The sequence below is a fragment of the Theobroma cacao genome, chromosome 6, assembly GCF_053813885.1.
Source record: "Theobroma cacao isolate CCN51 chromosome 6, ASM5381388v1, whole genome shotgun sequence".
Classification (NCBI taxonomy): Eukaryota; Viridiplantae; Streptophyta; class Magnoliopsida; order Malvales; family Malvaceae; genus Theobroma; species Theobroma cacao.
The window spans coordinates 17,930,517-17,942,385 of record NC_142644.1 but is presented as its reverse complement, the minus strand read 5'-3'; the positions used below and the strand labels follow the sequence as shown (position 1 = coordinate 17,942,385).

The window sequence follows — 11,869 nt, the reverse complement described above, 5'->3', positions numbered from 1 at the left end:
GAATATTGCAATTCCTTTCCATTCATAAAACAAATGCAAGGAAAGTAACTCCTTTAGGAATTTATGCTTCTATTGCACATGTAATTTTGGAGGTCAGGTTTATGTCTCCTCCTTTATGTATTTTATTTTTCATTTTTAATAAAATTTAAAACAAGGAGCTGGCCCTGAGAGACTTATTCTAGCATTAAAAAAAAAGTTCATTTCATAGATAAAAGACAATATTTTATAATATTAATATTAATTATTCAATACTATTAGATTTAAGGAATAGTTTTTTATGATTGAGCAAAAAAAGTTTTTTATGAAATTCATTCAATTTACAAATTAGATAATTATTATTCATATTTATAATAAAAATATTTTTAATGAGAGTCATTTGATTTAATTAAAATTTTTATACATTTATAAATTAGATAAATTTTAATAACATTGATGATAAAAATATTTATAATAAAAAGTTTAAAAAATAATGAATAAATATGACTATTTTAACAGAAAATGACAAGTATCTTATCACTTGGGTAAGAAATTTTAATCCTTTCATATATGTCAAGAATTGAATAATTAAATTTCTTAAGGCTTAAAAGTTAAAATTAAAAAAAAAGAAAAGAAAAAGGAAAATTATGGGGCAACGGCTAGTTCCATAAGGCGATTAGTAGTTGGCGCGTTTATAAACGAGAGGAGTCTTCTTCCTTTCTTCTAACTCTAATTTTCAGCTGACTTTCTCAATTTCTATTCCTCAGTGTCACTCCTCGATTGCCTTCGTCTCTTTCGGTAAGTTGTCTTCTTCACTTGCTGTTTCTACTTTGCAATTTCTTCGTTACTGGTCTGATTCTTGGGGTTTCTTGATTTTGAATTTAGGGATTTATTTGTTTTTATTGTTGGTTTCTTGGTCTGTTTCAGCTCTCATTTTCTTTCCTTTCTTGTTTGATACTGAGTTATTCTGATACGTTCCAAACAGGGTTTATATCGCACGCCAATTGGCTTGAGTACATATCATCGTCATTAGTTACTGTGGGACATATATCTTTTGTTCAATGGAGAGAAATTCACTGGCTCCCGGATTTCGATTTCATCCTACCGATGTTGAGCTTTGTCAATACTATCTGAGGAGGAAGGTTTTGGGGAAGAAGTTTTCTTTTGAAGCTATTGCTGAGGTTGACATATATAAGTATGCTCCTTGGGATCTGCGAGACGAGTCTCTTCTAAGGATTGGGGATCTCAAGTGGTACTTTTTCTGTCCAATGGAGAAGAAATATGGAAAATGGAGTAGGTTCAATCGTGCCACTGCCTATGGGTATTGGAAGATCACTAGGAAAGACAGACCTTTTCGTTACAATGACAAACTTGTGGGGAGTATTAGAACTTTGGTCTTCCACAGAGGGAAAGCCCCACGAGGAGAGTGAACAGCTTGGGTTCTGCACGAATACAGACTGGAAGATGAACCTCTACTTGACAAGGGAGTTGTACAGGATGCTTACATCCTTTGTGTTATCTTCTGTAAGGATGGTCCAGGCCATAGAAACGGTGCCCAATATGGAGCACCATTTAGAGAGGAGGACTTGACTGATGATGAGGAAGTTATTAAGGAGGTCTCTAATTCCACGGACTTGCCTACACCAACCTTCACTGGTGCTGCTCGCCCCTGCTTTCCTCAGAGCCAATGCCTTGGATCACCAGCTGAATCAAGTCATTTTGCAGCTTCTCCTTCAGTGGTTCTTGATGCAAACAAGTCTCTCACACCCATGGAGGCTTCTCAAGTTTTAGTTGATGATAGTATTTCAGCAATGCTGTCTTCTGGCCAAAGTGAAGATTATTCTCCAGTGGCTATTGCCAATGACGATCTCGAGTTCTTGGAGTCTCCTGAGATTGCTGTTGATGATGAAATTATGTCATTGTTGGCCACATTGAATGTTATTACTTAGGAAATTTTGTAAGTAGATAGGAGTTAGGAGAATAGGAGATATATTGATGCATTTTTTATTGATATGTAAAGCAAACAGTAGCTGTCGTATAATTCTTCCTAATAAAAACTTTTCCATTCAACATGTTTTTTTTTACTCTCTGTGGCATGCTAATTGTCTTAGCTGATACATGGATGCTTTTGTAAACTTGTGGAACAGATTGTTTGCGTTTGCTGCATTAAATAGGAAATCCATTGGTAACTTGCAGCTGCCAAAGATTACTTAATAGCTGATATATAAGTATGCTTTTGTACATGGATGCTAATTGTGGATTTTTGAGGCAAATTAAGTTATTTCTTAGGATTCACTGATGTGAATCTCCATAATTGCGTTTACTTAGAGTTTATTTAGGACTACATCTTCATAATTGCTCAAGTCTAGCTCGCTGATGTGAGAAAGTTAAGAGTTTTGTTGTTTCAGATATTTGTTTAAGGCAGAAGAAAAGTACAAATGACAGTTGCCTAACTTAATTACAATATTGAACTTGTGGATAATTGATTATGAGGTATGGTATCTGAAGGTATGCATTACCTTTTTCATAAAATAATTTCTCTTTTGAGATGTCTAAAAAATTGTTCAGAATGAAAAGAAAAAGACCAACCATTAGCTTCCAACCAAACCTTGCATTGTAACCAAAAAAAAATCAAATAATTTACGAAAGGATTGAAGTGGAATATCATGTACACAGCAGTTAGTATATTGAAAGAGGAAAAGTGTCATAGGGCATACAGAGTAGGAAGTACTTAACATGAGATCTTGGATTTTTTTTTTTTCTGGCCAACAACATTCAGCAAATGATTAATTCCATAATGTAGCACATCCAAGTGGTAAACTCTTTTTATATGCTTCCACATTGAATAGATTGTCTTGGAATTGTTACTGGTTAATTACAACCATGCAATTAGCTTTATTGTGCGCCTTCCTTTCCTTCCTGACTGCTTTGAGGCAACATAAAATGCCAAAGGCCCAATGGATCTTTGGGTGAGAAAATTGTCAATATATATCTTAAGACCTGTGAGTTACTATCGCAGATCAGACCAAGGAACATTCCTTGCAGGATTGTGACAAAGAAAGAGGCTTTAATATAGTTAATGATTTGAATTTGAGATGTTTTTTGAAATCTAAAATTTTAATCATTTAAACCTTCATGGAGATCTTATTATGGGAAATGAAAACTAATCATAATGCATAATGAGTAGCTAGGATATGATTTTTCCATGCAAATGAAACGAGTAAAATATGAGAAAATGAGAGAAATATTACTTTTCATTATCTAAAGTAACCAATCACTTATTCCATTTTTCAATCTATATAAAATTAACTGTTTGATTTGAGATAAGGTATACAACCTTCTCCTACCAAAGATTTCTCTCCCTGGTTACACAACCTGATATGTAAGATGGGCAATTCAGTGACATTTGCAAGCTTCCACCCAACATCTTTACATAAAAGGTATCACATGAAACCCAACATACATGTATAAAATTCTAAATTCCACAGGGAAAATATATATGAGCGTTTAGCAACTGAAACCCACCTCTGGAACTAATAAATTTTAGCAAAAAATTTCATAGTTCATACATAGAAACCATCTCAACATTCTGATTTCCAACAACAAAAATTCCAACCTTCAAAAACCACTAATTAAAAAACGTACTCAAAAGATGACTCATAGTAACTTCATCAGTGTTCACTTATGTACAAAACTCTATAATATTAAAATTTCTTTGATTTTCATTCTTAATTGTTATGGGAGAGGACTAAATGTTCTCTCAAGTTTTTCTCAAATTGATTTTCCTCATATTTTCATGTCAACCAAACAAAGAAAAATTAAAATTCTTAATTTTGTTTTCCTTTTCCTTCAAATTTTTCTTGAATCAAATAGGACCTAATAGTTTAAATAATAATACAAAAAGAAAAATATATATTTTAATAATTTTATTAAAAGTAATTCGCAGGATAGTTCTCTTTGAAAAAGAAAAATTGTAGTTTAGTGATCATATAATTTTAGTCAGAGCCCAACAAGCGCCATCCTTTTTTTAACTTGACAACTACCAAGTTGAGCTATACTTATATAAAGACTTCATCCATGCTAACGACAACTGGTTCCACTCCTTTATTTATGTTTTCAATTTAAGGGAGAAAATATTATTTAAATTAATACATCTATCCTAATATTATTTAGAAACTTCAACTCTAATATCTTCAAATATATATATACAACATTACATGCAGCATTGTGACAAAGAAATAGACTTTAATATAGGTAATGATTAAATAAATAATAGAATGTTATAGTAATGTGTTTTCCGGATGGTTGCAGGGATGATTATCTTTTAAACAATATTGAGAGAACATGTAGAATATTGCAAATAATATTCACATTGCAACTACTCCCAGACCCTCGATCAAGTTAGAATTAGCAAACATAAGAACAAGTGTAAAAAACAAGTGTTCAGTTAATGGAACAACTAGAAAGTGAAAAGTGAGAAAAAGGTAATAAGAGTATCATTGATGGAAAATCAAATTGAAAATTTAACTGAGATATTAACTTGGCCTAATCTCCAAACATTGTTTCGTGGGGGAATAAGTTGAAAGTTATCATCAATGATTTCTTCAAGTTTATGCCTGTGTGCTAAGGGTTTTGGACTTGTCTAAAGACCACAATTTGGAAGAATTGCCAGTTGGTATGGCAAATTTGGTTTCACTAGAACATCTAAGTCTGTCATACACAAATATAAAAAAATTGCTGGTTAAGTTAAAGGCCCTACAAAAGCTAAAATATTTGAATTTGGGGTTTACATGGAAATTGAAAATGATCCCAGGACAACCAATTGAGGGATGTGACATGGCTTTTTGTTGCACCAGATTTGGAATATCTAGTTATATCTATATCCCGAGATTCTGAGCAAATTATCAGTCAGGAAGAACTTAGTGAAGTTGCTAAGATGGAAGGAAACTCAAACTTGTTTCGCAAGCTCGAGTTTCTCCGACTAGCAAATCTACCCGAAATGAAGACAATATATTGTGATGCCCTGTCTTTCCCACAATTGAAGAGAATTATTATAATAAAATGCCCAAAGATGAGGAACCTTCTGCTAAACTCCGATAGTGCAAAGGGGCAAAAGATTGTCATTCAAAAAGAGGAAGAGAGGTGGAAAGATCTAGAATGTGAGGATGAATCTACTCAGAATGCTTTTCTTCCTTCTTTCAAACCTTTGTCCCACTGAAATGCAAGAAATTTAAAGGAAGACCGCCAAAACTTGAGCTCCCTGTAAGTCTTTCAAACCTCATCCATACTGTTTATTAATATGCTAAAGAGTTGAGCTGGTTCTAAATTGTAGAGTTGTACATTGAAATTTCTTGCCCTTTTTATGTGCTCGCCAAATATTTGCCACCATGTCTAGTGTTATGTTACGGTAATATGTTGTCTTATATTTGGTTTAATTTGTGGGTTCATTGTCTCAATAGTAGTTCAAAATGGGATCGGGTTGATGATTTTGTCTACCATGTTGGTTTCTCGAATGTTTTTACTGCTGGGATTTGGGTTATCTATCATGGTTTGTGTTAGATTCATTAATACTTTGATTGTTGTCAAGAAAGTTCCATAATCTTCCCTCGACTTTTGATCCTCATAGCCGCGATTTTCTATGCAGAGAGCTAGGAGTGCAGAATTAAACATGTTCATCTTGAAGCAATTTTTTTTATGATTTGGATGGCTACTAAATATGATCACCTTTCGTTGGGATTGCATATGTTTTCAAATCCTCCAATGAGCTTGGGAAAATTTCTTAAAAGATAGTTTTGGCAGTTGTATGCCACGGTTGATTAGTTAGTAGGTTTCCTTTTCTTGTATGTGACTAAATACGTATCTTGGAGTAGCTTAGAACCAGTAATTTACTTTAATTCTGTTTAAAGAAAATTCCAGTTTTGGTTCCTACCCGAACACCTCAAAGTCAAAAGTTATACTTGGCTAGTTAAGTCCTCTAAACTTTAGGTGTCTTTCCTTTTTAGTCTCAATTTGAGATTTTGTTCTGTTTTCTCATCTTTTTTTAAAAGCAGTAATGACAGTGTTTTGTGAGGATCTTATTCATGAATGCTACCGATACAAAATAGTCAGTGAATGACAAACATTAGCAAGTGAGAGAGCTTGACGTTCTCTACAAAAATTAACAAATGCAGCAATAACATTATGGATAGAAGGGCAACCAGATGTCTCCTGAAGTTTCATTACCAAGGGACGTCTGCACTGGATAATGCTTCAAATAATTCTTCCCATAACACCAGTTTGTCACAATCGTCACTGGCCGGGGCGTAAATGTTCCTAATACCGCATTTGAAGTCGGCACCTTTTACTTTCCCAATGATTCCAAGTCAAAAAAGTTATCACTCTAGATGGATAGGAGTCCCCCAAAGGCATCCACAACAGTTATATACTGAAAATTAAGACTGACAAGTAAATAAATTGAGTTTAATCAAACAAGTACTCAAATGATCAAGGGAAAAATAAGCAAACACATGGTGAGCATGAAACAAGCCTACCCTGTGGCTGTATCCACACCATTTTATTGCAAGCTTAATATGCATGTTACAAATCCTACAATTCGCAGCCAAGTACAAACATGCCTCGGCTTCAGCTGAAAGAAACAGCTTCTAAGACTCACGCCTAATCGAGACACCTTTCATTTTACAAGGAATTATTATTATCATTATCATTTTTATCACATAAAGTATGAATTTCCAAAGTGGTAATAGTGAACAATATGTATTCCTTTGACAATTTATTAAATTAATTATTTTTTATCTAATTAAAATATCGAATAATTTTTATTTATTTCCATATTAATATTAAATTCTTTATTAATTAGACTAAACTTTCTTTAATTGATAATTTGTTATTAAATTAAATATTAACTAATTTTTATACACTTATTTCCCTATTCATCTTAAATTATTCATTAAAGTAAGCAGTTCTTAATTAAACTTACGTCTAGCTATATCAAAACTAGACTTAGAAATTTTGTTATTAAAAGATATATATAGTAAAACTTATATAAATTAATACTCGATAAATTAATAATTTTAATTAAATAATATTTTTGATCGGTTCAGACTTGAGATCAACATGGTAAATTAATAATTCGCTAAATTTATAAGATAATACATTTAAAAAAAACATATAAGACCCATAAAAAAAAACATATAAGACCCACTTAATATATAAATTAATAATCTCTTCATACATCAAAATTATATATATATATATATATATTACTCAATTAAAAGGTCTTTGTAAAATATGGTTCCAATGTTACTTGTTTTTTCTTGAAATTGATGTCGTATTGGACCACATCTTTAAGTTTTCTTAGCCATTAAGAAGCTATGGTGTAAGGTTCTCGTATTGTAAGAGAAAGTTATATAATGTGATTGTTGCTTTCAGTATATCTTTGCACGAGATAGATTCCAGAACAAAACTATCGCCTTCAACTTTATTTTTTGTTTTTTCATTTCCCATTACGTTCTCAATAATTTTCTTATCACTCAACAACTTTAAAGGTGCCTTGTTTTCTCCTAGGTAATTGAAAAGGTACTCAACATCCATTATATCATGATACGTAAACTCCATGATTATGACATATAATTGTTAAATGGCTCTATCATCTGACTGTTGATTTAAATTCTTTGGAGCCACGTTCTTTATAGACCTAATTTTACATTGTTAGAAACAATTCGCAATTGTAATTACTTGCACATCTGTTGTCCAAGTCGAGATTGCAAAATTCATTGCCTCTAAAACATTTATTTTCAATGCATTTAGAATCTCAATTTTAACCCTTCAAAAGATTTCGATAAAATCGACGATGATAATGCATCTTCAAAAAAATGGATAGATTCATAACTTCTATTTAATAAAACCAATTACATTCATGAATTTGTTTTAGTTAAACAAATACATAGAATAATGACAATTCATAATTCGATAATTAGGTAATATTCATATAATCACAATACACAATACATGTATTAAGTTCAATATTTTGAAAAAAATAAAAAACACCTTGATAAATTAATTTATCATTAATTAATGTATAAATTAATAAATTATTAATTTATCAATTAAATAATACCTTGAGTAATTAATAAATTTTCATGATTTCAAGGATATTAATTTATAGAGATTTTACTCTATGTGTATGTGTCAAACCCTGCTTTGTAAAATAATTATAATGTCATTCACATGCTCGATAGAATGTTTATATATTTAAGAAGTTCGAAAAATCGTTAAAAGACGATATTGCCCTTAATGGTATCATTAAGTCGACTAAGCCTCGAACTAGTTCAAATAGGAATTTTAAGGTGAAATTAAGAGTTTCACCGTTCAGGGATGACTCAAAACGGTAATTAGGAGTTCAAGGATCAATTCGGAGTCATACCGAAATTTTCACTATCTAGGGGCAAAATTGTAATTTTTCCATTCGCGGACAAAATTTGAGATTTTGAGAGAATTTAGATCACATTTGACAAATTGGAGAATGGTATGAGTATAAGGGATGAAAAATATGTCTATGGGCAATTTTTCAGTTTTTGGGGTAAAAATGTAATTTTTCACTTTACGGGGGTAAAAGTGTAATTTTTAAAAATTTGCTCCACCAAAACTTTGGAAAAGTCTAGAAATTTCATGGAAGACATGGATAAGTGAAGAGGATTGAGTGGTAGAAAAATAAAGTCAAAAAGATGGCTAGAAAAAAATAAAATAATAAAATATTCAAAAGGTAAATAAAATAATAATATTTTATTAAGCCTATTAAAAGGCTTGAAAATTCCAGAATTCTTCATTGGGATGGTCAGCCAAAACCAGCAGGAGAGAGAGAGAAATAAGAACAAACCCTAGAGTGAGAAAATTCAAAGCAAAAGTGTGATTTTTCAAGGAATCAAGTGTTTAAAAGTATGATTTTTCAAGCTTAGCTTAAGATTTATCATTTCCATGCATTTCCCATCATTTTTCATGGTTGAATCATGTGATTTGAGGATGAATTCAATTCTGAAAAAATGGGTTAGGAGAGAGAAACTTGTTAGATTAATTTGATTCTAAGTTATGTTAGTGTTTTAAGTTAGTTTAGCATATTTAGAAACAAAACAACATGAAAAGAATTCATTTTCCTCCATTACCATTATTGGCTGAATTTTCTAGGGGAATATTAGCTGATGATCTTGATGTTTATTTGAGGAATTATGATGAATAATGATGAATTATGAGTTTAGAAAAATAATGAAAATTTTCGGAGCAAAAATATGAATTTTTACCCATTAGGGGTATTTTCGTAATTTGCTATCAAGACTGATAATTTGCACCACACTGAGGGACATTAAGTCAATTTGGGTGCAATTGAGGTATAGAAACTGAAAAAAATTAATTTGGAGTTTAAACGGACGCGTATATCGATTTAATCGGGTAATAGGCCGAATTAGGTCAGCACTGCATTTAAGCGGTAGTCGGATAAGTTGTATATCATATCATGCATATATACCGAGCCTGAATTGATTTTATAATGGTCAAGCATTGATGTGGTGAATTATGTATTGTACATTGTGGATAGGTGGTGAGCAAATTACACTGGTAAAAGTACAGAAATTGTGCTTGAAGACTGAGATTAGGAGTACATCGACTCCTAGAACTGTGAGTGGACAACTTATCGTCTTAAATATCTAGAGTTATTATACTTGTTTGATGCTTTTATTGAATGGTGAGCTTAAATTATAAAATATTATGTTTTCTAATTAAAATGTTTTTTTCATAAAATGAGATTTATATTGGTTTTGAAATCAAATATTGTTTTGGGAAAATTGAGTATATGGAGACTGTGTTGAAATTTATGATTTTATATGTTATTGAAATTGGGGCTTATGACACTATGGTAGCATGATGGCTAAATTTTTGGGGTTGGCATGAAATATATGAACAGTTTTGGATTGGTCTCGGTAGACTGAATTACATTTTATTCACCATATTATGCTACTGAAATTTTTATGAGTTTGGTGGTATATTAAACGGTCACTGCAGTGGTGGGGGTTTCCGTGGACTGCCTATGAGAGGGGCACGGTAACCCAATTATATATTTACCTCCGGGGGGAGATGTTGGATGAAGTATCTCCTGAGGTAAGATTTGAATGCACCTCACGGTCACTGTAGTGGTGGGAGTTTCCGTGGACTGCCTATGAGAGGGGCACGGTAACTCAATTATATACTTACCTCCAGGGGGAGATGTTGGGTGAAGTATCTCCTGAGGTATGATTTGAGTGCACCTCACGTTCGGGCCACCACGTGAGAGTGAGACTCAGCCAACGCCAAGGAACGGCTGTGTGTCAAATGTGAAAACATGTTTATGGGTATGGGTCATTGAACAGCCTTGGCGGTCTCAGTGGGATACCTTGACGAAGGTACCCGCGAGAATGATTATGGCAGGGGCCAAGTTTAAGAAATTCATAAGCTGAGAAATTTTGATGAAAATAAATTGTTTGGTATAGATTGAAACGAGCTTTGTGTTATGAACATTATTGAGATATAACGTTTTTATATTGTCTCCATCTACTCGGTTTTAAATGCTTTTGATGGTAATTGTTTACTCACTAGGATTATGTAATCATAATCTCACCCCTCTTCCTATCCACTTTTCAGGCTCAGGACAATTTGTTGATAGTTGATTAAGACGAGAATTAATCTTGGAGTTGCATCTTAGAAAGTAAGGGTTCGTAACCTTACATCTTCTTAGTCAGTTGAGAGCCCACGTGTCACTGTAAAAGTAATTTTATTCTTCAGTTATTTGATTTAAAGTATGTATGAACATATTTAGCTTTTACACCATGTTTTTGGCGGGTTTTGGTGTTTTCGAAGAAAAATGATGAAAATGCCCCTCTGAGCCATAAAGTAATATTTTATTATTTTGATTTGGAAATGACTTATGATTTTTTTTAAATGTGAGATTTAATAACTGTCGCTCACTAGGGAGATGCGAAAGCTGATGCTAAGCCTTGCAGGGTTTCGATCGGCATTCGGGGTAATGAGTGCCTATCGGGACATCGCGACGGTTGTCACGGGCTCGATGGGAGTTCTGGGTCGTGACAGTATGTGTGTGTTTGGAAGTAAGAAATAGATGATAGTGACAAAAAAATTAAAAAGAACAGGGCTTTATGGCATAGAGACCCATTGATAAGTTTTTATGGTAATTGTTTGCACTTTTAGTCTCAGAGACTTGGATCCAAATAAAAATATAAAAATTGAGAGCCTTTTTGGCTCGGTTGGTGTTTCTGTAAGAAGTGTAGTTTGAATAGAGCTATTTTAAAGGTGTTGTGATGATAATTCAAATAGCGTTTGATAAAATTAACGTAGAAGTGTCTTAGGATGTAAAAACCTATTTGATAATATTTCAATTTATTTTTAATAAATGAAAAACAAAATATGCAACTTTACTAAAGAAACCATAAGTTTTAGGATAAAAGATAAATAGAATAAAATAATTTTATGTTAGCTAAAAAAATCAAATAAATTAAATCATGAAAAAAATTAAACCAAATAAAAAGGATGAAAGTTATAAAATACAAATCTCGCTTTAATATCTTGAATTATAAAATAGTAAAGTGAGAATATAAAGAAAGTATAATAAAAATAATACTGTCGACTTTATATTATTTTAGTTAAAACTTGATGGTCATATTTAGCTATATTATCATAAAAATTAATTATCTACTATTTGGTGGTAATAATTTAATTTTAATATATCCATAAAAAAAATCTAAAATAAAAATATCTAAATAGCTCAATGATATTTTAAGTCCATTACAAAATTCAATGTATGTGTATTCTAATAGTGTTCCATTTTTTTATGTAAAATACTCTTAATAGTATT

The 11,869-nt window shown here is 32.0% G+C and overlaps 1 pseudogene; it reads left to right on the top strand.

The window, feature by feature from the left end:
* The first annotated feature begins 1,037 nt into the window (after positions 1–1,037).
* On the top strand, positions 1,038–1,925 carry LOC18595749 (NAC domain-containing protein 82 pseudogene; annotated as a pseudogene).
* The last annotated feature ends 9,944 nt before the right edge of the window (positions 1,926–11,869 follow it).